This window comes from Sciurus vulgaris (assembly GCF_902686455.1).
Source record: "Sciurus vulgaris genome assembly, chromosome: 12".
NCBI lineage: Eukaryota > Metazoa > Chordata > Mammalia > Rodentia > Sciuridae > Sciurus > Sciurus vulgaris.
This window is the reverse complement of record NC_136473.1, coordinates 34,593,293-34,618,357: the sequence shown is the minus strand read 5'-3', so window position 1 is coordinate 34,618,357 and position 25,065 is coordinate 34,593,293. Positions and strand designations below refer to the sequence as shown.

General features: G+C 44.5%; 1 pseudogene across 1 annotated transcript in view; it reads right to left on the bottom strand.

Moving 5' to 3' along the window:
• Positions 1-5,544: 5,544 nt before the first annotated feature.
• Positions 5,545-25,065, bottom strand: part of LOC306642433 (cancer-related nucleoside-triphosphatase-like) — a 35,688-nt pseudogene continuing 16,167 nt past the window's right edge. The window contains exons 4-5 of the transcript XR_013766829.1: positions 19,613-19,806; positions 5,545-6,210 (exon numbers count right to left, since the gene is read on the bottom strand). The product of XR_013766829.1 is annotated as a cancer-related nucleoside-triphosphatase-like (transcript). The remainder of the gene's footprint in view (positions 6,211-19,612; positions 19,807-25,065) is intronic.

The following is a 25,065-nucleotide window of genomic DNA, read 5'->3' as shown; positions in this document are numbered from 1 at the left end:
GCATAGAATTGATGATTAGGAGAGGTTTTTCTTTCACACTTTGATTTATGATCTATTTCAGGCTGTTACTGACAGGGGTTCCATGTAATTATGTTCCAGTCAGTTAGCCTCAGACTTTCCAGTTTCTTAGGGAAGCCCCTTCCCTCCTGCTTCATGTTCTCATGGGAAAATTTGACTTGTGCCTTCACCTCTGCCTGCCACCTGCCACTCTGTGGGGCTGTCCTCATGGTGCACAATTCCATGCTAACATGATCATTTCTCACCAAAGTTCTTTCTCTTCTCTGGTGCCCTACCTTTGAGCATTTGATGGATGAGCTGGAGGTGGTCATCTGTGGAGTGCATTTGCATCTGCTTGTCAGTCTGGTGCAGGTTCCAGTGCTGGAATTGGTGGAGATAAGTACCTTGCCTCCCTTCAAACCTGGAGTTTGATAAAAATGATTGCCTTTCATTGGGAAAATCAATTTGCATTACAAAAATCTCTATCTGATGATCATGTGATCATCATAATAGAGGTTTAAAAGCACTTTACAATCTATGCTAAGCCCATGGCCAACATCATTCTAAATGGAGAAAAACCGAAAGCATTCCCTCTAAGTACTGGAACAAGACAGGGACACACTCTTTCCCCACTTCTATTCAACATCATCCTTAGAAAACTAGTCAGAGCAATTAGGCAGAACAAAGAAATTAAAGGGATACAAATAGGAAAAGAAGCTTAAGTGTCACTATTTGTCAATGACTTGATTCTTTATTTAGAGGATCCAAAAAACTCCACTAGAAAACTTCTAGAATAAATGAATTCAGTAAAGTATCAGGATATAAAATCAATATGCATAAATCTAATGCATTTCTATTAATAAGTAATGATTCCTCTGCAAGAAAAATTAGGAAAACCACTCCATTCACAATAGACTCAAAGAAAAAAAAATAAAATACTTGGGAATCAATCTAACAAAGGAGGTGAAAGACCTCTACAATGAAAACTACAGAGCACTAAAGAAAGAAATTGAAGAAAAACTTAGAAGATGGAAAGATCTTCCATGTTCATGGATAGGAAGAATCAATATTGTTAAAATATCCACTCTGCCAAAGTTGCAATAGAGATTCAAAGCAATTCTAATTCAAATTCCAATGACATTCCTCATAGAAATAGAGAAATTGATGAACTTTATCTGGAAGAAAAAGAAACCCAGAATAGCTAAAACAATCCTGAGCAGATACCAGAACTTAAATTATACTACAGAGCAATAGTAACAAAAACAGCATGGTATTGGCACCAAAATAGACAGGTACACCAGTAGTACAGAATAGAAGACACGGAGACAAACCCACAAAAATACAGTTGCTTCATAGTACACAAAGGAGTCAAAAACATACAGTGGAGAAAAGATAGCCTCTTCAACAAATGATGCTGGGAAAACTGGAAATCCACATGCAGTAAAATGAAATTAAATCTCTATCTCTCACCCTGCACAAAACTCAACTCAGTATGAATCAAGGACTTAGGAGTTAAACCAGAGACCCTCCACCAAATAGAAGACAAATGGGCAGGAATCTTCATCATGTTGGCTTAGGATCAGATTTCCTTAAAAAAAAAAAAAAAAAAAAAACTTCCAAAGCAAAAGAAATCAAGTAAGAATCAATAAATGGGATGGATTCAAACTGAAATGCTTTTTCTCTGCAAAGGATACAATCAAGAATGTGAAAAGAGTGCCTACAGAGTGGGAGAAAACCTTTTCCACATGCACTTGAGATAGAGCACTAATCTCCAAAATTTATAAAGAACTTACCAAACTTTACACCAAAAATACAAAGAAGCCGATCAATAAATGAACCAAGGAACTGGACAGACATTTTACAGAAGAAGATATACAGGTGATTAATAAAAATATGAAAAAGTGTTCAACATCTCTAGTAATTAGAGAAATGTAAATTAAAACAACTCTAAGATTTTGTCTTATTCTAATTAGAATGGCCATTATCAAGAACACAAACAATAATAGATGTTGGCATGGATGTGGGGAAAAAGGCACACTTTTATTTTGCTGGTAGAGTTGCAAATTGGTGCAGGCACTCTGGAAAGCAGTGTGGAGATTCCTCAAAAAACTTGGAATGGACCCACCTTTTGACCCCATTATTCCACCCCTTTGTTTATACTCAAAGGACTTAAAATTAATATACTACAGTAACACAGCCACAACAATATTTATAGCAGCTCAATTCACAATAGCTAGATTGTGGAACCAACCTAGATGCCCTTCAACAGATGAATGGATGAAGAAATTGTGGTATATGTACACAATGGAATATTATTCAGCCATAAAGAATAATAATATTATGGCATTTGCAGATAAAAGGATAGAATTGTAGAATATCATGCTAAGTGAAATAATCCAATTCCAAATAGTAAAGGGTAACTATTTTCTCTGATAAGTGAATGATGATATATAATGGGAGTTGGGAGAAGGCAAATGAGAGAAGAATGGGGAACTTTAGATTACATAGAGGAAAATGAGAGGGAGAAGGGGGCAGGGGTATAAAAAATGGTGGAATAAGACAGACATCATTAGAGTATGTACTTGTATGATTACATGAATGGTATGAATCTACATTGTGCACAACCATAGAAACAAAAAGATGTACCCAATTTGTGTACAATGATTCAAAATGCAATCTGTAAAAATAAAAAATAATTTAAAAAGCACTTGACAATTTTAACATTCAATCATTATATTTTTTAAATGAGTAAAGGAAACATTCTTATCTGATAGAAATAATTTTTCGGCGAACATGGCACTTAAGGTTGAACTATTGACAGCTTTTCCCCTGAGATAGGAATAAGTCTAGCGGCCATCAGCAGTTCTATTCAGAAATTTCCCAGAGGCCCTATTTAGAGAATGACAGAAAACAGAAAGGAGAAAAAAATAGATATATACAAAAACTCACATACATGATTTAAGATGTAGAAAGAAAATTGTCTTTATTAGTAGATAAAATAATAGTGAACCTAGAAAATTAAAAAAAATACACTCAACTGTAACAAATAAAATTGTCAAGGCCATTGGATACAAGATCCATATTTTTTCAAATAATTGAATTTTCTATATGCCAACAACAAAAAACACATATTTTTAAAAATGGACATTTGTAATGGCTGCATAAATCTAGAAAAACCTAGGAAAAGGTTTTCAAAACTTCTACACTAAAAGCTACAAATACTACTGAAGATCTGAAGTAATTGAAAAATCTAGAAACCTTAAGAAGATTCTTTGTCAAATATAAATAATGGTTACATAGGAGAAATTATTTTATAACCATAAACTGGAAAAATTTCAAGAGAGTTACAATGTTTCTTACTGATAGAAAAACAGGGAAAAGTACTCTCACTTTGCTCCTAGAAATGGAAGTTTAAAATTCAGAGTGATATTTATTAAAAGGATACATACATCTTGCTTTAAAAATACAAAAGTCTCATTCCTAGCTACCTACAGCATAAAATTCAAACCATTCTAAGTAAGGCAATGGGTATGAGAACAAATTTTGCATCACTGTCATGGTATTTATGTCACTGGATTGGAGAATGGCTACAGTCATTATGCATATCCAGGTTAAAGAAATAAAGTAAACAACATGAATTAGGTTGCTTCTACTTCCAGAGAAGACTAAGTATCATGGACCAGATTTAACCTTCTGATTTCAATTAGAAAAAAAAAAATTCAGAAACATAAAATAATGATTTTCAAATGTAGGATAATAGAAGTCATGGAACAGTGATCTCACAGCAGGGAGACACAAACATGCCAAGGCATATGGTTGTAAATAGTCTTCCCAGCTCCCCACCTAGACAGAGCGTTCAGGCTGCTATGAAGGGAGACAGACACAGAAGCGTGTGGTCTGAGATGAAAAGATGGTGATGGTGCCGTGGGGAGACCCTAGGAGCTGGAGTTCCTAACAGAGTGCAGTTCCCCTATTCAGGTTCTGGAGGTCTCTCCTTTCTGAGCTGCAAACAGAGCAAGCTCCAGAGATCCACTGAAATTCCCTCAAATCAGCACCTGAATATTGATTGACCAGTGCTTGGATGAGATATAACTACCTAAGGCTGAGGGAAAAATACATCTGAAAGAAGCAGGTGGAACTTTTACAAAACATCACCATGGGCCAGAAATGTAGTTCCCACACCAACTGGAGTGAAATATTATACATGGGTATGTGATAGAGTGCTCAAGTCAAATGAGTATGTTCAGACAAAAACACGTACGTGAAAGTTGTAGTGTTTTTACACATTTTCACCAACATTTGGAACAATTCAAATGCCTTTCCATTGGTAAGTGGACCGGTTCTGGAGGCCAGCGTCCGGGGGGCTCCTCCACCTGCCCGCGCTCCCGCATGCTTCCCAGGCCCGTGTACTTGTTTTCCACACTCGTGCTGGGCCACCCGCCCCACCACAAGCACACTTGCACGGCCTTTGTTTTGGCAATTAAAGTATTTACAGTTATTGCCTGGTCTGGTTCTTGAGTTTTGCTGAGTCTGCTGCCATTTCTAAAACATGTCCCTCATGCTGAGAAGGACGGCTCCCTTCTGCACCTTGTTGAGGCTCCTGTCTGGTGAATGCCTCTCGGACCCCTGACACCTGTGCCTCGCTGCCCATAGACCTGCTTGTCTCTGGGCCCCAGGCTCCCTTTCCATCCACTCGTCAGCACACAGGTCCTGTCCTCCTGGATGTGGCCCCTGCCAATACAGCAGGGAAGGAGGGGCAAGGAGTCCTGCCATCACCAGCGCCCTGGGACTTGGGGTGGGGTTGGGTGAACAACAGAACTTACGACCTTACGGGAAGCGTCTCCCTATCAGCCACTTTTAAAGGTTCATCCTCTCCTCCCAAAGCCACCCATTCAGAACTAAGAGGAGTCCATCTGTAAGCCTGGCATGGAGTGGCCAGCCAGGGCTGCCAGGAGAGGAGGGCACTGCGTAGCAAGCCTTCCCCAACCTGCTGTGCATCCCACCAGCCTCTCATCCAGCCAAAATTCTTCGCATGAGCAGCACCAGCAGCACCACATCTGCTCTGTGCACCCTGGAGGGCATTTCTCCTTAAGACCCAGTCCTGCTGCCAGATGGCTGGTGCCCCTCCTTGGGCCCCTGGCTGGTGACAGGGATTGTACATCTCTCAGCATCCCGCTCAGACACCTGTCTGCACATGCACAGACCTGTCAGTCTCAGAGCAGGGACAGACCGCCTTTATGCCAGTGATTCTGTAGCTGACGCTAGTTGCTAAAAAGCCTGAAAACTCACAGATTATCACCCAAAGTGACCTACAAACACAGGGCTGTCACTCCAGTATCATTGTCTTTGAATCCCAGGGTGCCCAGGCTTTCCTACCTCCCTCTTCTGCAGCACCCTGCTGGGGGCTGACCCAGACTTCTGCAGCCTTCCTCTCGACTGCACAACCCAGTGCTGAGGACAGTTCCCTTTGCAGTCCCCCCACCTGCTTTCAGGACAGCCACTGCCTTTTCCTGGAAGGCTCAAAAAGTTAAAAAAAATGTACCCAAGCCCATGGCCCAGGCAGGGCTCTGAAGGAACCTGGGCCCAGGCCTAGCCACCCTTCAGTCTGAGTGGCAGGTGGCAGGACACTCCAAAGGCCACCCACACAAGGACTCGTGTGTTTGAAACACCACATTTACTTTAATTCTATTAAGCAACTAACAAAGACATACACAAGAGGTGGGGAGGGAACCCCAATGGCTTTCTGAGGAATAACAATTCAGTGCTGGAGATAGAAGTCCAGAGAGGGGTTTAATTTCCATGACATGCAAAATCGATGGGCAGTGAACTTGCTGTCCACTGGCAACACAAGGACAAACCTCAACGGGGACAAATTCCAGGGACTGAGCACCTCTGCTTGGTTCCTGCTTTATCCTGGCCACACACATGATGGAAGAGGAAATGAACAGAAAGCCCTGAGCATGAGCAGGCTGTGAGGGGCTGCCAGTCAGCCCAAGGCTGCCTGGACTTGCCAAACATTTATGGAAGCAGCTGTCAGCCTCCCCAGCTACAGGGTCCAGATGTGTGGAGGCACGCAGCTGGAGGCAGGGCTGGAGGCTGTGCTCCACTGGGCACCTCCGCAGGGCAGCACTGCAGGGACAAGTGTCACTTCCTGCAGCTCTGTACCCAGGCCATGACATACAGTAGAAGGTGGTTTCTGTTCTCCTTGGTGACCTGTGGGAGGAAGAAGGGAGCAGGTCTCAGACCTCCCTCCTTTCCTTCACCCTGAGAGCCGGGAAGGCTGGGAGGCCAGCAGGAGCTCTGAGACAGGACAGGTGTCTCCAGTTCCACCGTCATCTCTGCAGAGACAGACCAAGGTACAGCAAGCCAGGTGAGGTGGTGCACACCTGCAATCCCAGCAGCTCGGGAGGCTGAGGCAGGAGGATCCAAGTTCAAAGCCTGCCTCAGCAACTTGTAAGATCCTGTCTGAAAATAAAAAAAAAATAAGAAGGGCTGGGGATGTGGCTCAGTGGTTAAGCACCCCTGGTGCCAAAATAAATAAATAAATAAATAAATAAATAAATAAATAAATAAATAAATAAATAAATAAATAAATAAATAATAAATAAGAAGGGACAGCAGCTTTGACTGCTGATGGATCCTGACTTGGGAAGAGTGTGAATCAAGAGCTGTAAGGAAGGCAGGGAGGGAGTCGGGCAGATGGACAGTCACTCTGGAGCAGAAATGGCCACCAGAGCAGCAAATGACTGAGACCCAGGGACACCCAGAATCCAAGCGTGCTCCCAAGGTTAGTACATCTACTTGGCTTGCCAGGGGCTTGGAGGACCCAAGTGCTGCAAGGGGTCTTGGCTCATATGGAGGAGGAGGGGGCTGAGCCAGAGAAGCGAGGGTGACAAGGTACAGACCATGACTCAGCCTCCTCACCCCAGCATGTTCTCTGTAGGCAGTACCCTTACAACACAAGGATGTCCAACAAGCAAGCATGGGAAGCAATCCCAGTGTCCCTGCCCCTGTGATCAGTTCTTCCCTCACTACCAGTCTGGCAGAACAAAAAGGGCAGAGGCACCTGAGGGAGAGATGCTTCCTGTCACTGTGCCTCCCCTGGCCCCCACACTCATGGGCACAGGGCTGAGGGTGGGACACCACAGAAAGGATGCTGACCTCGTGGAGGTGGCAGTCTAGGGGAGACGTAGTATGAACAAGGACGGGTGAGGTCCAAGACTCCCCAGGAAGGGTCCAGAGAGGCAGCAGGGCCTGGGTGGGAGGGAATAGGTCTCAGGAAAGCTTCCACAGCTGGGTGCACCTGGACGCGACCCTGACAGGTGGTCAATGGGGAAGGGCACCTGGACAGAGGGGGATATGAGCAATTCTCCTGGTCCAAGGGAGGGTGCACTGGAGACCTGCAGAGGTCAGTGCTGGCAGCCTGAGAGGAGGAGCAGCTGGCCCCCAGCAGGCCTGCTCTGGGTTGACTGTGTCCCCCAGAGGTTCATATGTTGGAATCCTGATCCCTCAGTGCCTGTCATGTGGGGGTGGGGTCTTCAAGAGGCAACCAGGATTAGATGAATGGCTTTGTAAGAAGGGGAAGCCAACCCAGCTGGCACCATGTTTCTCCCCATGTGGGGCCCTCCGCCATGTTGGAAAGAGATGTGGGTCAATGTCTAAGTTGTGACCAAGTCTTCTAGAGAGGGGAGTGGTGCCACTTCTTCTCCACTTGGCTCTTCTACCTGATTTCTGTGTGTATGTGTGTGTGAGGGGGGTGGTTTTGTGGAGATGTAATTCATATATCATAGAATTCACCTCAAGTGTAGAATTCTAGGGCTGGGAATATAGCACAGTTGGTAGGGTGCTTGTCTCACAAGCACAGGGCCCTGGGTTCAATCCCCAGCACTGCGTACATTCAGAGTTTGCAATCCTCACTGCTACCTAATATCAGAAGATTTTCATCATAAACAGAAGCCCCTTCCAGTTACCCCCTTATGCCTTCCCCAGCCTCTGGCAACCACTTCTATCTGCTCTCTCAGTAATGTTGCCTCTCCTGGACATTCTCTGCAAGTGGAATCACAGGTACGCGATCTGTGCCTGGCTTCTTTCACTTGGCATGAGGTGACACTCATTCACACATGTTGTACAGTGAAACCATTGGTATTTCAGTCCTTTGTGTTGCCAATAACACCCACTGTATGAAGGTATCACGTTTATTTTATCCCTTTGCAGAATTGGGGTAATTCCCACATTCTGGCTGTAATGCTGCCGTGATTGTTCACTGAAGGTTTTTGTGAACATGATTTCCATTCTTCTGGGTAAATATCTTGGAGTGGAATTGCTGGTTTTCAGAGTGACTCAAATTTAATTTTTGAGGAACTGCACCTATTTTCCAGTTTGATCATCACTGAGGTCCCACCAGCAGGCGTGAGGGTCCCAACACCCACCATCTTCCATTTCTTTCCTTCAGTCATATTGCAGGCACCCCAAAGGGTGTGCATTCCCAGCCACCCCTGCACAGCCTTTCATGGGCTTACCGGTCACCTGTATAGTTCTGTGAGAAATAGACAGAGTCTCTGTCTATTTTTATGGGTTTATTTTTACTTTATTGTTGAGTTCTTAAAGACATCTTTGTGTTCTAGGATTGAGGCTTATCTGATACATAATTTGCCAGCATCTTCTCCCCTCTGTGTGCTCTTTCCTACTCTTGCTGGGTCCTTTGAAGCACAAAGGTTTAGGGTTTTGGTGTGGTCCATCTTACCTATTTTTTCCTTTGCTGTCTGAGTTCTGGGTGTTCTTTCATAGCAGGATTTGCCCAATTGCTGTTCACAAAGACTTACTCCTATATTTTCTGCCAAGAGTTCTATAGATTTACTACTTATATTTAAATCTATAAACCATTTTGAGTTAATTTTGTGCACAGTGTGAAGTAAGGGTCCAACTTCATTCTTTTGCATGTGGATATCCAGTTTTCCAGCTGCATTTGTGGAAAACACTGCTCTTTTCCCATTATGCTGTCCAGGCTCCCTCATGGAAAATCAAGTGGTCATAGACACAGGAGTCTATTTTCGAACTTCCACTCTCTTCCAATGGTTTATATGTGCAACCTGATGCCAGTACTACAGTCTCAACTACTGTGGAGTAAATTTTAAAATCAGAAAATGTGAGTCTTCCAACACTGTTCATTTTGCAGATTATTCTGGCTGGGCCCCTTGTATTTTCATGTGAATTTCAGGATTTGCTTCTCAATTTCTGCAAAAAGAACCCACCACCATTGACTTCTGATCTTGTAGTATCCAGCAGTTTGTGAATGAGCCCCAGTCCTGGCTTTGCATCCACAGAACAGAGGTGTGGGGAACCGGGGACAGTATTGAATTCCCGCTATGAAGACAACAGTTTATGTCCTGTTTGTCTAAAATACATGTAGCAAGAAGAGCAGGAGGTCTAAAAACTTCCAAATAGAAAGAAGCTGAGACCTAGCATCTAGTATACTTACGATCCTACAATCCACAAGTGAGAACTGAAAGAATAAAAATGGCTTTGTGGAAGAAGCAGGTTTAAAGGGCTCTGAATTCTTATTATTAAAGTAGCTTTTGGTTATATTAACATTTTATAAAAGAGAAAAATCAAATAACATCTGAGACTTGAGTCACAGAAGAGTCTGCACCCCACTGGCAAGCCAGTGTCCCCAGCTGCAGGCATGGGTGGATCCTGCCCCCACTACACATGCTATAGAGGGGCAAGTCTGCACACCTAGCACCCCACACATGCTCCCAGCCTGCTGGTCTGCTCCACCCAGTTAATTAGAAAACTAGGAAAAGTATACATACCCCTTTCCAGTAATCTCGACCCACAAAAGCTTTCTCCTTTTGCCTCCAAGGCATCAACATGGCCGTTACCTACTGTTTTCACAATTAGCTTCCGTGAGCCAAATACTGAAGTAAGTTCAAAACAAAAACAGTTCTTGGTGTTATATTTAGAGAGCAATAGGCTTTAGAAGTCATGAAAAAAAAATATGGCCAATGTTCTGAAAGAGTAATATAATCTCAGGAAGGCCATGGTCAGTACCCAAGCCATGGCAGTTCCCACGCCTCCAAGACCCTCCTGTGGTCTGGAAGGTCTCCAGTCAGAACCAGCAGGACCAGGAGCTGCAGCTGTGCCCAGCAGGTCAGGGAAGCACCTGGGCAGACCATGGTGGGATGACAGCTGACATCGGCAGTTCAGCTTCTGCTGGAGCCAAGGGGAGGACAGTATCAGGAAGAGGCAGGAGCATTCCTGGGCAGGCAGGCAGCATTGCAGCCTGGATGCCAGACAACACCCCCGCTGCAGCCAGGGATGCAAGGCACAAGGTTAGGTGCCAGGCTCATCACACCACGAGCTCCAACTGCAGAGGATGTGATGTGGCTCAGAATGCTGTGACGTGGACTAGAAGGCAGAAGACCAAGTTGGTGACTTCTCTCTCAGAAACCAACAGCATGCAATGGCAAAGTCCTCTCCAAACTCAACAGCAAGCCACAGTAGACAAACTCTCATCCCAGTTCCACTAGCCTGCTCCTCCTCCTGCCTCAGGCCTGTGCTCAAGCAGCATGTGGAGAAGCCTTCTGCCCACCCCAGAGGCCTGTCCACCCTGCCTGACCTTCCCTTCTACCCAGCCATGGCCAGACACATCCCACGAATGCTTGCTTGGCAGATCTCCTCCATGCAGCAGGGGCGCCTGCCTCATGGGGCAGGGAGCAGTGCCAGGCTCACTAAGTGGGGGAGAGGCAAGTCTACAGCAGCTCTCCAGCCCCGTCTGCTGGGCAGTAGAGGCATGAGGATACCTTCCTTCTGGAGACTGTCTTTCTTTGTCTACCTACACGTCTGAGTGTCGCCATTCCTGCCTCACCTGTCAAACACGACCTCAGGAGTTTGAGATGCTGCCACCAGCACATAGCTCGACCTCCACACGGTGCTCTCTCCGCCATGCTTCTGATGGATCTTTATATGGATGGAATCCTCTGGGTGCCGGGCTACTGCTCCAACCCTGGGGCCCTGAGCCAAGGGGTATCTAAGCCCGCACATCGGTGTGTCGAAAGTCAGGTGCCCCTTCTCCCACGCTGCTCTTGGGACTCAAGTCAGTGCCCACAGGTCCAGTCCTGAGGTTCTTGGCACGGATTTCTTTGGTTTACCCAGCTGTGGTTCACAGTGGGCTTTTGGAATCTGTAGGTTTATGTCTTTATCAAACATGGGGAGATCTGGGCTACTGTTTCCCACCCGTCCCAGGGCTTGTTCTTGATGTTTTTATTCTGCCTGCTGCTCTATCTTCGAGTCCACTAGTTCTTTCTTCTGTCATCCTCAGAGGGTGGGCCCATAGATTAATGTTTTGATTTGGTTACTGTACTTCACGGTTGTAAAATTTTCCTGTGATTCTTCTATTGTCTCTATTTTTGCTGAAACTTTCACTCTGAGACATTCAGTTCGTCATTTGCTTCCAGGGCCTGTGATGGTCACTGAGGTGACACAGGATGCTGGGCTCACTCCTGCCTTGTCTTCAGCACCGTGGTTGGAAGCCCATATCTGCCGGCCACCTCTTCATTCCAGCTGCAGCTTGCCCGGCTCTCAGGACAAGTGACATGTGGCCGAGTGTCATCTACTAGCTGCTTGCCTGGCAGAACGGGACCATGAGCGGATGGCACTGGCTGGGTGGCACGCCCCCCAACTTGGCGCTCACTCAGTCAGGCAGGGCTGCACAGCTCCACCTGGGGCCTGGAGCTGGCTACCTTCTCTTGTTCCTTCAGGAGCTGCGAATCCTCCCTGAACCTCTGCTCAGACCCCGCCTCCCTGGCCCTGCCTGCCTCCTGGTCAGGTTTTCTCACAGGAGCCTGCTCCAGGACACTCTAGGTAGAAACCACTCTCAGATCCAGACATCCACTGCCTCTGCAGATCAGAAAGAACCCAGGACACATGTAAGCCAACCACTCAGTTAGCTGGTAAAGAACATGAGGGTCCTCATTTTATTTATTTTATTTTATTTTTAAAATTTATTTTTATTGTAAACAAATGGAATACATGTTGTTTCTGATTGTACATGGAGTAACAGCATACCATTTGTGTAATCATACATTTATATAGGATAATGATGTTTGATTCATTGTTATTTTTACCTTCCGCCCCCACCCCGAACCCCTCTTTTCCCTCTATAGAGTCCCTCCTTCCTCCATACTTGCCCTCCTCCCACCCCCCATTATGTGTCATCATCCGCTTATCAGTGAGATCATTCGCTTTTTGGATTTTTGAGATTGGATTATCTGACTTAGCATGATATTCTCCAATTTCATCATTTGCCTGCAAATGCCATAATTTTATTACTCTTTATAGCTGAGTAATATTCCATTGTGTATATATACCACAGTTTCTTTATCCATTCATCAATTGAAGGACATCTAGGTTGGTTCCATAGTCTGGCTATTGTGAATTGAGCAGCTATGAACATTGATGTGGCTGTATCTCTGTAGTATGATAATTTTAAGTCATTTGGGTATAGGCCGAGGAGTGGGATAGCTGGATCAAATGGTAGGTCCATTCCAAGTTTTCTAAGGAATCTCCACACTGCTTTCCAGAGGGGCTGCATGAATTTTTCCCCACATCCTCTCCAACACCTATTGTTGCTTGTGTTCTTGATAATCACCATTCTAATTGGGGTGAGATGGAATCTTATTGTAGTTTTGATTTGCATTTCTCTTATTACTAGAGATGTTGAACATTTTTTCATATATCTGTTGATTGCTTGTACATCTTCTTCTGTGAAGCATCTGTTCATATCCTTAGCCCATTTGTTGACCGGGTTATTTGTATTCTTGGTGTAGAGTTTTTTGAGTTTTTTATATATTCTGGAAATCAGTGCTCTATCTGAAGTATGAGTGGCAAAGATATTCTCCCACGCTGTAGGCTCTCTCTTCACATTGCTGATAGTTTCCTTTGTTGAGAGAAAGCTATTTAGTTTGAATCTATCCCAGTTATTGATTCTTGCTTTTAATTCTTTTACTATGGAAGTCCTGTTAAGGAAGTCTGATCCTAAGCCAACAAGGTGAAGATTTGGACCTACTTTTTCTTCTATAAGATGCAAGGTCTCTGGTCTGATTTCAAGGTCCTTGATCCATTGTGAGTTGATTTTTGTGCAGGGTGAGAGATAGGGGTTTAGTTTCATTCTGTTGCATATGGATTTCCAGTTTTCCCAGCACCATTTGTTGAGGAGGCTATCTTTTCTCCATTGCATATTTTTGGCACATTTGTCTAGTATGAGAAAATTGTATTTATGTGGGTCTGTGTCTGTGTCCTGTATTCTGTACCATTGATCTACCTGTCTATTTTGGTGCCAATACCATGCCGTTTTTGTTACTATTGCTTTATAGCATAGTTGAAGTTCTGGTATTGCGATACCCCCTGTTTCATTCTTCCTGCTAAGGATTGTTTTAGCTATACTGGGTTTCTTATTCTTCCAGATGAATTTCATATTTGCTTGCTCTATTTCTGTAAGGTACATCAATGGGATTTTAATTGGAATTGCATTGAATCTGTATAGCACTTTTGGTAGTATGGCCATTTTGACAGTATTAATTCTGCCTATCCAAGAACATGGGAGATCTTTCCATCTCCTAAGGTCTTCCTCAATTTCTTTCTTCAATGTTTTGTAGTTTTCATTGTAGAGATCTTTTTCCTTTTTGGTTAGATTGATGCCCATGTATTTTTTTTTTTTTGAGGCTATTGCAAATGGAGTTGTTTTCCTCATTTCCCTATCAGCTGTTACATCGCTGGTGTATAAAAATGCTTTAGATTTATGCATGTTGATTTTATAGCCTGCTCTTTTGCTGAATTCATTGATGAGGTCTAGAAGTTTTCTGGAGGAGGTTTTTGGATCCTCTAAATAGAGAATCATGTCATCAGCAAATGTGACAGCTTAAGTTCCTCTTTTCCTATTCGTATCCCTTTAATTTCTTTAGTCTGCCTAATTGTTCTGGCTAATTCGAGGACAATGTCGAATAGAAGTGGTGAAAGAGGACATTCCTGTCTTGTTCCCATTTTTAAAGGGAATGGTTTCAGTTTTTCTCCATTAAGAATGATGTTGGCCATGGGCTTAGAATAAATAGCATTTATAACGTACAGGTATATTCCTATTATCCTTATGTTTTCTAGTTTTGAACATGAAGTGGTGTTGTATTTTGTGAAACCCTTTTTCTGTGTCAATTGAAATAACCATACGATTCTTATCCTTAAGTCTATTGACATGATGGATTATGTTTATTGATTTACCGATGTTAAACCATCCTTGCATTCCAGGGATGAACCCCACTTGATTGTGGTGCACAATTTTCTTAATATGTCTTTGGATACAGTTTGCCAACAAATTGTTAAGGATCTTTGCATCTATTGTCATCAAGGATATTGGTCTAAAATTTGCTTTCCTTGATGTGTCTTTTCCCAGTTTGGATAGGAGGGTGACATTAGCTTCATAGAATGAGTTTGGTAGGGTACCCTCATTTTCTATTTCCTGGAATACTTTGAGAAGTATTGGAGTGAGTTCTTCTTTGAAGGTTTTGTAGAACTCAGCTGAGAATCCATTTGGTCCTGGGCTTTTCTTGGATGGTAGGTTTTTAATGGCTTCTTCTATTTTATTGCTTGATATTGATCTGTTTGAATTGTATATGTCCTCCTGGTTCAGTTTGGGAGGAGCACATGTCTCTAGAAATTTGTCAATGTCTTCAGTAGATTCTATTTTGTTGGAATACAGATTTTCAAAGTGGCTTCTACTTATGTTATGTATCTCAGTGGTGTCTGTCATGATATTTCCTTTTTCATCATGAATTTTAGTAGTTTCAGTTTTCTCTCTCTTTCTCTTTGTTAGTGTGGCTAAGGGTTTGTCTATTTTGTTTACTTTTTCAAAGAACCAACTTTTTGTTTTGTCAATTTTTTGAAATGTTTCTTTTGTTTCAATTTCATTGATTTCAGCTCTGTTTTTAATTATTTCCTGTCTCCTACTACTTTTGCTGTTATTCTGTTCTTCTTTTTCTAGGGCTTTGAGCTGTAATGTTAGGTCATTTAGTTGTTGACTTTTCATTCTTTTCTGGAATGCACTTCATGCAATGAATTTTCCTTTTAGTACCACTTTCATAGTGTCCCAGAGATTTTGATATGTTGTATTGTCATTCTCATTGACCTCTAAGAATTTTTTAATCTCCTCCCTGGTGTTCTTTTATCCATGTTTCATTCAATAGCATATTATTTAGTCTCCAGGTGTTGGAGTAATTTCTCTTTTTTATTTTGTCATTGATTTGTACACTCAGTCCATTATGATCTGAGAGAACACAAGGCAGTATCTCTATTTTTTTGCATTTCCTAAGGGCTGCTTTGTGCCATAACATATGGTCTATTTTTGAGAAGGTTCCAGTGCTGCTGAGAAGATAGTGAATCCACTCATTGATGGGTGGAATATTTTATATATGTCTCTTAAGTCTATGTTATTGATTGTGTTATTGAATTCTATGGTTTCTTTGTTCGGTTTTTGTTTGGAAGATTTATCTAGTGATGACAGCAGTGCGTTAAAGTCACCCAGAATTATTGTTTTGTGATCTATGTGAATCCTGAAATTGAGAAGGATTTATTTGATGTACAGGGATGCACCATTGTTTGGGGCATAAATATTTACTATCATTACGTCTTCCTGATTTATGGTTCCCTTAAGCAGTATGAAATGTCCTTCTTTATCCATTCTGACTAACTTTGGCTTAAAGTCCACTTTATCTGATATAAGGATGGAAACCCCCGCTTTTGTACTGAGTCCATGTGCATGGTAGGTTTTTTCCCATCCTTTCACCTTTAGTCTATGGATGTCTTTTTCTATGAAATGAGTCTCTTGCAGGCAGCATATTGTTGTGTCTATCTTTTTAATCCATTCTGCTGGTCTATATCTTTTGATTGATGAGTTTAGGCCATTAATGTTCAAGGTTGTTATTGTGATATGATTTGTATTCCCAGTCATTTAGCTTATTTTTGGTTTTTAATTTGGCTTGGTTTCTCCTTTGAGTTTTTCTCTAATTGTAGTTCCTCCCTTTGCTGACCTCCATTGTTGTTTTTCATTTCCTCCTCATGGAATATTTTGTTGAGACCCTTCTGTAGTGCAGGCTTTCTATTTGTAAATTCTTTTAACTTTTGTTCATCATGGAAGGATTTTATTTCATCTTCAAATCTGAAGGTTAGTTTTGCTGGGTATAGGATTCTTGGTTGGCAACCATGTTCTTACAGAGCTTGAAATATGTTGGTCAAGGCCCTCTAGCTTTTAGAGTCTGGGTTGAGAAGTCAGCTTCTATTCGTGTTGGTTTCCCCCTATACGTAATCTGATGCTTTTCTCTCGCGGCCTTCAAAATCCTATCTTTAATTTGAATGTTAGGCATTTTCATTTTAATGTGCCTTGGTGTGGATCTGTTGTGATTTTGTGCATTTGGTGTTCTGTAAGTCTCTTGTATTTGATTTTCCATTTCATTCTTCGGGTTTGGGAAATTTTCTGATATTATATCATTGAATAGGTTGTTCATTCCTTTGGTTTGTATCTCTGTGCCTTCCTCAATCCCAATAATTCTTAAATTTGGTCTTTTCATGATGTCCATAGTTCTTGGAGATTGTGTTCATGATTTCTAACCATCTTCTCTGTTTGGGCAACTTTATTTTCAAGATTAAATATTTTGTGTTCATTGTCTGAGGTTCTGTCTTCCAAGTGATCTAGTCTTTTGGTGATGCTTTCCATTGAGTTTTTATTTGGTTTATTGTTTTCTTCATTTCAAGGATTTCCATTTGTTTCTTTTTTTTTTTTTTTTTTGAGAATCTATATCTCTTTGTTGAAAAGATCTTTTGTTTCCTGCAGGTGCTCTTTCAGCTTATTGGTGTTATCATTCATTGCCTGCATTTGCTCTCTTATCTTATGCTTTGCTTCGTGAGTCATCTTAGTCACGTATAATCTGAAGTTCTTTTCTTACATTTCTTCTAACATACTGTCATTGTCTTGTATTAATATAGAATCTAGATTTGTTTGGATCATTTTCTTCCCTTGTTTTTTCATGTTGTTCATGTATCATCCCCTCTAGCCATGCAGATCTGGGGTACTGTAGATTTCCCCCTATAGACTTATAGTGGCCCTATAGGTTTCCAAAATCCTGCAATCCTAGACATTTAGCCCCTATGAGGACAATAACAAAATTGTCCTAATAAACAGAATGAGTTCAAATATTATCTTCAATGAAACAAACAGATTTGCAATAAGGTCTGCCATTTCTAATGGAGGACAAAGAGGATGCAGAGGGATGTAGAATGTGACTGTTAATGGGATAAGAAAAGAGTATATAGAAGTTCTAGATAATAGAAAGGGTGAAAGTTTAATCAAAAGAAATTTGATGTTAGTATGCAAAAAAGGGAGAAAGGGACTCTGAGGGAACAGGTAAACAAAAGAGAGAAGGAATGTAAAGAATTAAAAACAAATTTTTTCTATAAGGAGAAAAAAGAAAATCCACAGTATAACAGTCATATAGTAATGAAACCTCCCAGTGTTGAGTAGCCTGATGCATGAGAGGTACCTGACAATGAGCTTCAAGCCTCCAGCTGGCGTCTCAGGGTGGGATTTGCCCAACCTAAACATTGGAGCTACAGCTTCCAGGATTATCCAATATGTCTGCTCTGGCTTCCAAATGTGTTGGCAAATGGGGAGCTGCAGCTCAGGGTGTGGACATGGTCAGCTGGAGGTCCTCGAGGCGGGATGCGGTTTGTCAGGCAGGGGTTCTGGAGTTCTGGTGTGTTTGGTGTGGTTGTGGGATCCTGGAGTTCGGGTGCATTCAGTTGGTCTGAGGTTCCAGTGATAGGTTCAGTCAGTTGGTCTCGGGGTCCTGGTGGCAGGGAGCAATCAGTCCATGCGAGGGCCCCAGAGGAAGGGAGTGATCGATCAGGCTGAGGCATCCTGGAGATGGGGTCAGTCAGTCCAGCCAGGGATCCTATGGGGCCTGGCTGTTGTCTCAAAATGGTGGCGGCCACATTTAATGAAACCTGCAGGTACTGTAACAGTGAACTTCCAGGCAACAGCAGGCAGCTGGCGCTCCACTGGTGGTTGGCGATCAGTTTGCTGACTGTTGTCAGATGATTGGGAGGTGAACCTTGTGCTTTGGGTGATGGATAGGTGTAAGACAGGCGATGGACAGGAGAGAAGCAGGCAAATGGCGGATGATAGGCACCCAACAGTGAGCAATCTGCACTCAAAAAAGGTGTCAATATGCTGGCAGACTGCAGGTCATTACAGCAGACAAATGGGATAAACACCAGGGGATCAAGAAGCAGCAAAAATTGCCTCACCAAGAAACAGACATCCTCTGCTTGAAACCGGAGTTAGGGAATGACAAGGAATGCAGCCTCCCTCTAGTCTGCCATCTTGGATCCCTCTCATGGCAGTCTAGAGGGTCCTCGTTTTTAAGCCAGGACCGCAAGGGTCATAACTAGGGTGGTTGGAGAAAAGTGGGGCATGGGGCTCCCTCCCTGAACTCTCTCAGAGCTGATATCTTCTGTGCCCCACTAGGAGCAATGACTACCCTGCTGGAGGACATCCTCCCCTCTGGAAGGGGGACGTGGCCTCATCTTAAGACACAGAGTGTACTTCTGGATGTGGCCCTCATCTCCCCTGACCCTCCCTTGACTTTTGGGTCCCTGGGGCTAACAAGGGACCAAGCCCAGCCTTCCAGCATGGAAGGAGCAGCATCTCCTGCTCCTCCAGCACCACTGCCTCCATGTCCACAGAACTGTCATCACAAACCTCTACCTCGGAGGTGGTGCACAGAGGGGCAGGTGGTGGCACTTGGCTCTGAGGCCACTGACATGAGGACTCGGCCTTCACATCTTTCCAGCCTCACTTAGACATCACCTCCTGGGGCAGACCTCCCCTGAGCGCTGCCCACCCCCCAGGCATACCAGCCACGCTGCCAGGCCTCTTACCAGCCCTCGGCAGCAGCTGGAACCACCTCCTGCATCTGCCTGCACATGTGGCACTCAGTTCCTACACTCGGTCCCATGCTCCTGAGGAATGGACCCACTAAGATGTGAACAGTGCCCTGCACACAGTAGGTGTTCAGTCGGCACCGGCCATGGAAGTGCACCCCTGAAGGAGGTGCGCATGCCTCCCAGATCTGGCTGGTCCAACCCCAACACAGTCCTTCACTGCCACACACAGGATGCACTGGTGGCAACATCCCAGCAGGGCCAGCAGACCAGGGGACCTTGCAACCAGTGAGGCGAGTGCTCGGTCTGCTCCAACCTGCTGAGGCCCTGCACCCTCCACTTGTCACCTGCCTCTGGGAAGCTTTTAACCTGGGGTGGGGGCAGCATGAGTGGAGCTTGCCAAGGGCACTAGTGGGCACAGAAGAGAGCAGCAGAGAAGACACAGAAGCATGAGAGGGACTGAGGAGGGCAGCAGGCTGGGTCACTTGGGGGCTCCCAAGTTTCATCAGTGTGTGGAGGATGGTGTCATTCTAAATCCCTAAGATCTGACTCAGTGATGCTGCAGCACAGGGGAATGTGGGGGGCAGAGGAACAGGCAAGGGCGGGGCACCTGCAGACATGGTGCACTCACGCTGAACACCTTCACATCAGGCCTGCCCCGGATCTCCTCCATCAGGGCCAGTGACTTTCCCTTCAGGGCTGGGATGGTGCCCAGGATGATGGTCGCTGGTGAGGACAGAGTCTGAAGGGCTGACTGAAGAGCTCCATCTTCCCGATCTCATCAATGACACACACTCTGGGTCTGAGGCCTCTGCATGAACCCACCTGGGGATGGAGACACTGGACACCGGGCCACACTACTTGCAGGGCCCTGTGTGCCACAGGCTGTCCTCACATGCAGGCTCATAAGAAGGGTGACCTAGGAGCCTGCAGCACCAAGCACTCAGTCCCCAAGTCCTGGCTTCTTGCAATATTTTATTCCTCACAATGGTTCCAACAGTGACCACACCTTATGATTACATGTACCCAGAAAATAAATGGCACCCCAATACCTCAGGTTTAAAGAAAGGAGACAGCAAAGATGAGTGCCATGGCAATGGTGGCCTCTTGACTCCAATTCTTGAGTCTTGCTCCAAGAGGTCTAGACTAGCACTGGGCACTCCCATCCAGGCCCAGCAGCAGAGGGTACTCCATGGCACCCCAGTGTCCCTGTCAGGGCCTGTAGCCAGGCCAAGGCTCCTTCTGGATGTCCTACACACCCCTCGGGGTCCCACGCACACCATCACCGAACCCACAACACACAGGTTCTCAGCTGGGAGAGCTGTCCTGGAACTGAGAAGGTCCTACCAGCTGACAGGCAGAGGGGCAGTGTAAAGAAACCCTCCTGTGACACAGGCCCTGAGGACCAGCCTAGAGGCTTGGGCTGTGAGACCCCAGGACCGATCAACAGCCACTCTGGCCCCTCTTCCTGGCAAATACAGACCCAGCTGTGGAGGGTCCCTGCCAGGCACCGCTGCTGTCACCCCAATGCTCCAGGATGACCAGAACCACCCCTCCAAGGAAGCCCCGCAGAGCAGAGCACCTTCAGGCTGCCCGGCTGCTCTAAGGCAGGGGTGCACTTTCTGCAGGTGCCCGCCCCCACTGAGAGCACCGCGAGGAGTCCTGGAGTCCAACAAGAGGGGCCCCACTCCGAGGGCCCAGGCACACCCATGTGCCACACACCTGCACACCTTCCCAGGAACCAGGAACTGTGTCCAAGAAACCCCTCTCACCACAAAGAAACTGCTCCCTAGGGGCAGAACACATGTGCCTGGCAGCCAAGGCACAGGCGTGAGCACCACCTTATGGAGCATGCTCAGCCAGTGGCCAGCTGGGCAGCAGACCTGACCACAGATGCAGGAATCGCTGTCCTCACCACCAGCAGCATTCAAACTGTTTTCAAAAAGTTTCATATGCTAGTAAAAATTTTACCACTATTTGAATTTTGGAGTAAAGCTCTTATCTCTGCTGCTGGCTGACCTTCTCTTTATTAGAAACCACCTGGAGTGGGGAGAACAGACTGCCCACTACAGGGAGGTGGTGACAACTGGCAAGTGGCTGGGGGCAAGAGAAGTTCAGCTACAATCCCAGCTGGGGGTTCAGCTCCCCAAGGTGGAATGCACATTTCAAGGAGTTAAATCTGCTTGCCTGTAGGGCCTGCAGAGGATACCATGCTGCTTAGAGTCCTGCAAACAGCCTCCCCAGGAAAGATGCTAAAGAAGGGAGAGAGAGGGACCCCATTGAGGCCACAGAAAGGAGGCTGTCTAGAAAATGACCATGTCCTCCACATCAACAGGGCCCTCGCTCTGCACAGTCCCCGTCATCCCAAGTGACTTCCAATGCAGCCTCAATTCCACAGCTCAGGACAGCTCTGCCTGGCAGATGCTGTGCCACCAGGAAGGCCTCCATAAAACAGGAATGTGGAGGCAGTATTCTGAGGATGGAACCTCCAACCAGACAGTCTGCACTCAGTAATGGCCAATGTCACCACGCTGCTACCACCAGCACAGGACAATGCGGGAGGACCAACGTGTGGGGGGCAATGTTGCAATGGTAATTAAACAGTGTGGTACTGATGCAGAAATGAAGGGCCGACATTGATGAGGGACAGCCCTCGAGCATCGTGCACACACGTTTAAACACGATTTATGAAGCAAAATACACTGAAGCAAAATACACTGACTGGATGTGAGTTGTCTGATAAACAGTTTTAGCAAACCAGCTAAGTATCTGGAAGGAAACCAACTGTCTCCCGTGTTATGTTTGAAATAAATCCAGGTGGACTGAAAGCATAAGTGCTTTTATAAAAGCACAGGGAAGAAGAAAAGTAAAGTAAAATGTTATGTTAAATTTGAATAGGGCTGAACTAAGTGATAAGCAGAACAATAGAATCAATAAATATAAAAAGGTCATATGCCTTACAAAGAGGGAATGGGAAGAAGAATCCAACAATAAATTAGACTAAAGAAACCAAACAATGGAAACCCTTAAACCTCATTAGAACCTTAAAAATACAAACCAAGGCCAGGAAGTGTCTTGGAACTGTGAATCAGGTACCTGCAATGTGCCAGACAGTCTGTCCTCACACCACAGAGGACCAGAGTGGCCCTGGGACCAGGCTCCTCACACCATGCTGCCCTTCAGGCCCTGTGGGAGGCCAGCCCCACTGGGGACAGAGCTACTGCTTGGTGGCAAGGTCACTTCCCACTGGGAACAAGGTGTCTGACATGGAGGGAACCACAGTAGATCAAAGATGAAATGCCCACTCAGAGAGTTGATCATGAACCTCAGTTCTGAAGATTATTAAGATATGAGACCACATCCAATCACTCAGTCAGCCTGCAGGAAAAACAAACCCGGCCAATAAACTGGGAGGGGCTGTTTCTCTAGATCTGGACAACTGAACAGAGTAGGCAGCCAGGCAGGCAAAGCATGCCAGCTGTGGCTATGCCGTGGTAAGACCTGAGTGACTCACATTGTCTTTCCTTTTTTTACAACTTTTTTTTACCATGGACAGAGGAAATTTCAATATTTAGGAAAACAATGTGATAGCTCTCAAGTAAGGTGAGGTCAGCCTTGGATGAGCCATCAATCCAGCTGGGTCTTCGGGGTCTTCCTAGAAGCCCAAGTCCTTTTCCATGGGCCCTGGCCTCCCTCTTTCCCCTCCCATGTCCCTGCTCTGCTCCATCTTTGCTCTGGTATGCAGAGTGTGGCAGATACCAATGCTGAGGTGAGCCTGGGGACCCAAGCCTCCTGGGCCTCCTCCTCCCCAAGGCGCTGCCAGCTCCTGGCCAGTCCTGCTTCCCTGGGGACCAATGGGCATGCCACGCTGGTCCAACCTGAGAATTATTTCCCCTATATTTTTCATAGTATTTTTAAAAAGACTCAAACAACCCTCCACCCACATTGAGGCTCTTACACATGACAGACATTTCTTAACTTTGTCAGATCTGCTTTTCCAGGTCCTGCAAGCTCAACACTGGCCCTGGATGGATGGTCTCACCTGTTCCCCTGGGGTTTCTAAAGCTTCCAGCCCACCCTGTCACCACCTGCCAACAGCAAAACCTGACTCTTCACACACGCCTATTTTTGTCACCTAATCTTTTTGTTTATTTTTATTAAAGCTAAACTCTAATTCCTTCTCCTTTCTTCATCACAATAATATATGGGGGATGGGAGAGACATTTTTGCTCTAGAAAATAAATCCAAGCCCTAACTGGGTAGGGATGTCCTGTGGGGGGCCATGCCCACCTGGCACCTGAAGGTCTGCACTGCTGATCAGACCACAGAACTGTCTTTGTTTCTTTTCTTTTTTTTTTTTTTAATTTATTTTTATTGTAAACAAATGGGATATATATTGTTTCTGTTTGTACATGGAGTAACAGCATACCATTTGCATATTCATAAATTTACATAGAGTAATGATGTTTGATTCATTCCATTATTTTTTTCCTTCCCCCCCACCCCTCCCACCTCTCTTTTACCTCTATACATTCCCTCCTTCCTCCATTCTTGTCCCACTCCCACCCCCCATTAAGTGTCATCATCCACTTATTTTTTTTTAAATTATTCTTTTATTGTAAACAAATGGGATACATGTTGTTTCTCTGTACATGGCGTAAAGGCATACCATTTGTGTAATCATAAATTTATATAGAGTAATGTTGTTTGATTCATTCTGTTATTTTTTCCCTTCCCCCCACCCCTCCCATCCCTCTTTACCCTCTATACAGAACTTCCTTCCTCCATACTTGCCCCCCTCCCTAACCCTAACTCTAACCCTAACACTAACCCTTCCCTCCCCCCCATTACGTGTCATCCTCCACTTATTAGCGATATCATTCATCCGTTGGCTTTTCGAGATTGGCTTATCTCACTTAGCATGATATTCTCCAATTTCATCCATTTGCCTGCAAATGCCATAATTTTATCATTCTTTATGGCTGAGTAATATTCCATTGTATATATATACCACAGTTTCTTTATCCACTCATCAATTGAAGGGCATCTAGGTTGGTTCCACAGTCTAGCTATTGTGAATTGAGCAGCTATGAACATTGATGTGGCTGTATCTCTGTAGTATGCTGATTTTAAGTCCTTTGGGTATAGGCCAAGGAGTGGGATAGCTGGGTCAAATGGAGGGTCCATTCCAAGTTTTCTAAGGAATCTCCACACTGCTTTCCAGAGTGGCTGCACTAATTTGCAGCCCCACCAGCAATGTATGAGTGTACCTTTCTCCCCACATCCTCGCCAACACCTGTTGTTGCTCGTATTCTTGATAATCACCATTCTAATTGGGGTGAGATGGAATCTTAGGGTGGTTTTGATTTGCATTTCTCTTATTACTAGAGATGTTGAACATTTTTCCATATGTTTGTTGATTGCTTGTAGGTCTTCTTCTGTGAAGTGTCTATTCATTGCCTTAGCCCATTTGTCGACTGGATTATTTGAATTCTTGGAGTAGAGTTTTTTGAGTTCTTTATAGATTCTGGAGATTAGTGCTCTATCTGAAGTATGATTGGCAAAGATATTCTCCCACTCTGTAGGCTCTTTCTTCGCATTGCTGATAGTTTCCTTTGCTGAGAGAAAGCTTTTTAGTTTGAATCTATCCCAGTGGTTGATTCTAGCTTTTATTTCTTGTGCTATGGGAGTCCTGTTAAGGAAGTCTGATCCTAGATCAACAAGGTGAAGATTTGGACCTACTTTTTCTTCTATAATCTGCAGGGTCACTGGTCTGATTCCGAGGTCCGTAATCCATTTTGAGTTTAGTTTTGTGCATGGTGAGAGATATGGGTTTAGTTTCATTCTGTTGCATATGGATTTCCAATTCTCCCAGCACCATTTGTTGAAGAGGCTATCTTTTCTCCATTGCATATTTTTGGCCCCTTTGTCTAGTATGAGAAAATTGTATTTATTTGGGTTTGTGTCCATGTCCTCTATTCTGTACCATTGATCTACCTTTCTATTTTAGTACCAATACCATGCCGTTTTTGTTACTATTGCTTTGTAGTAGAGTTGAAGATCTGGTATTGCAATACCCCGTTT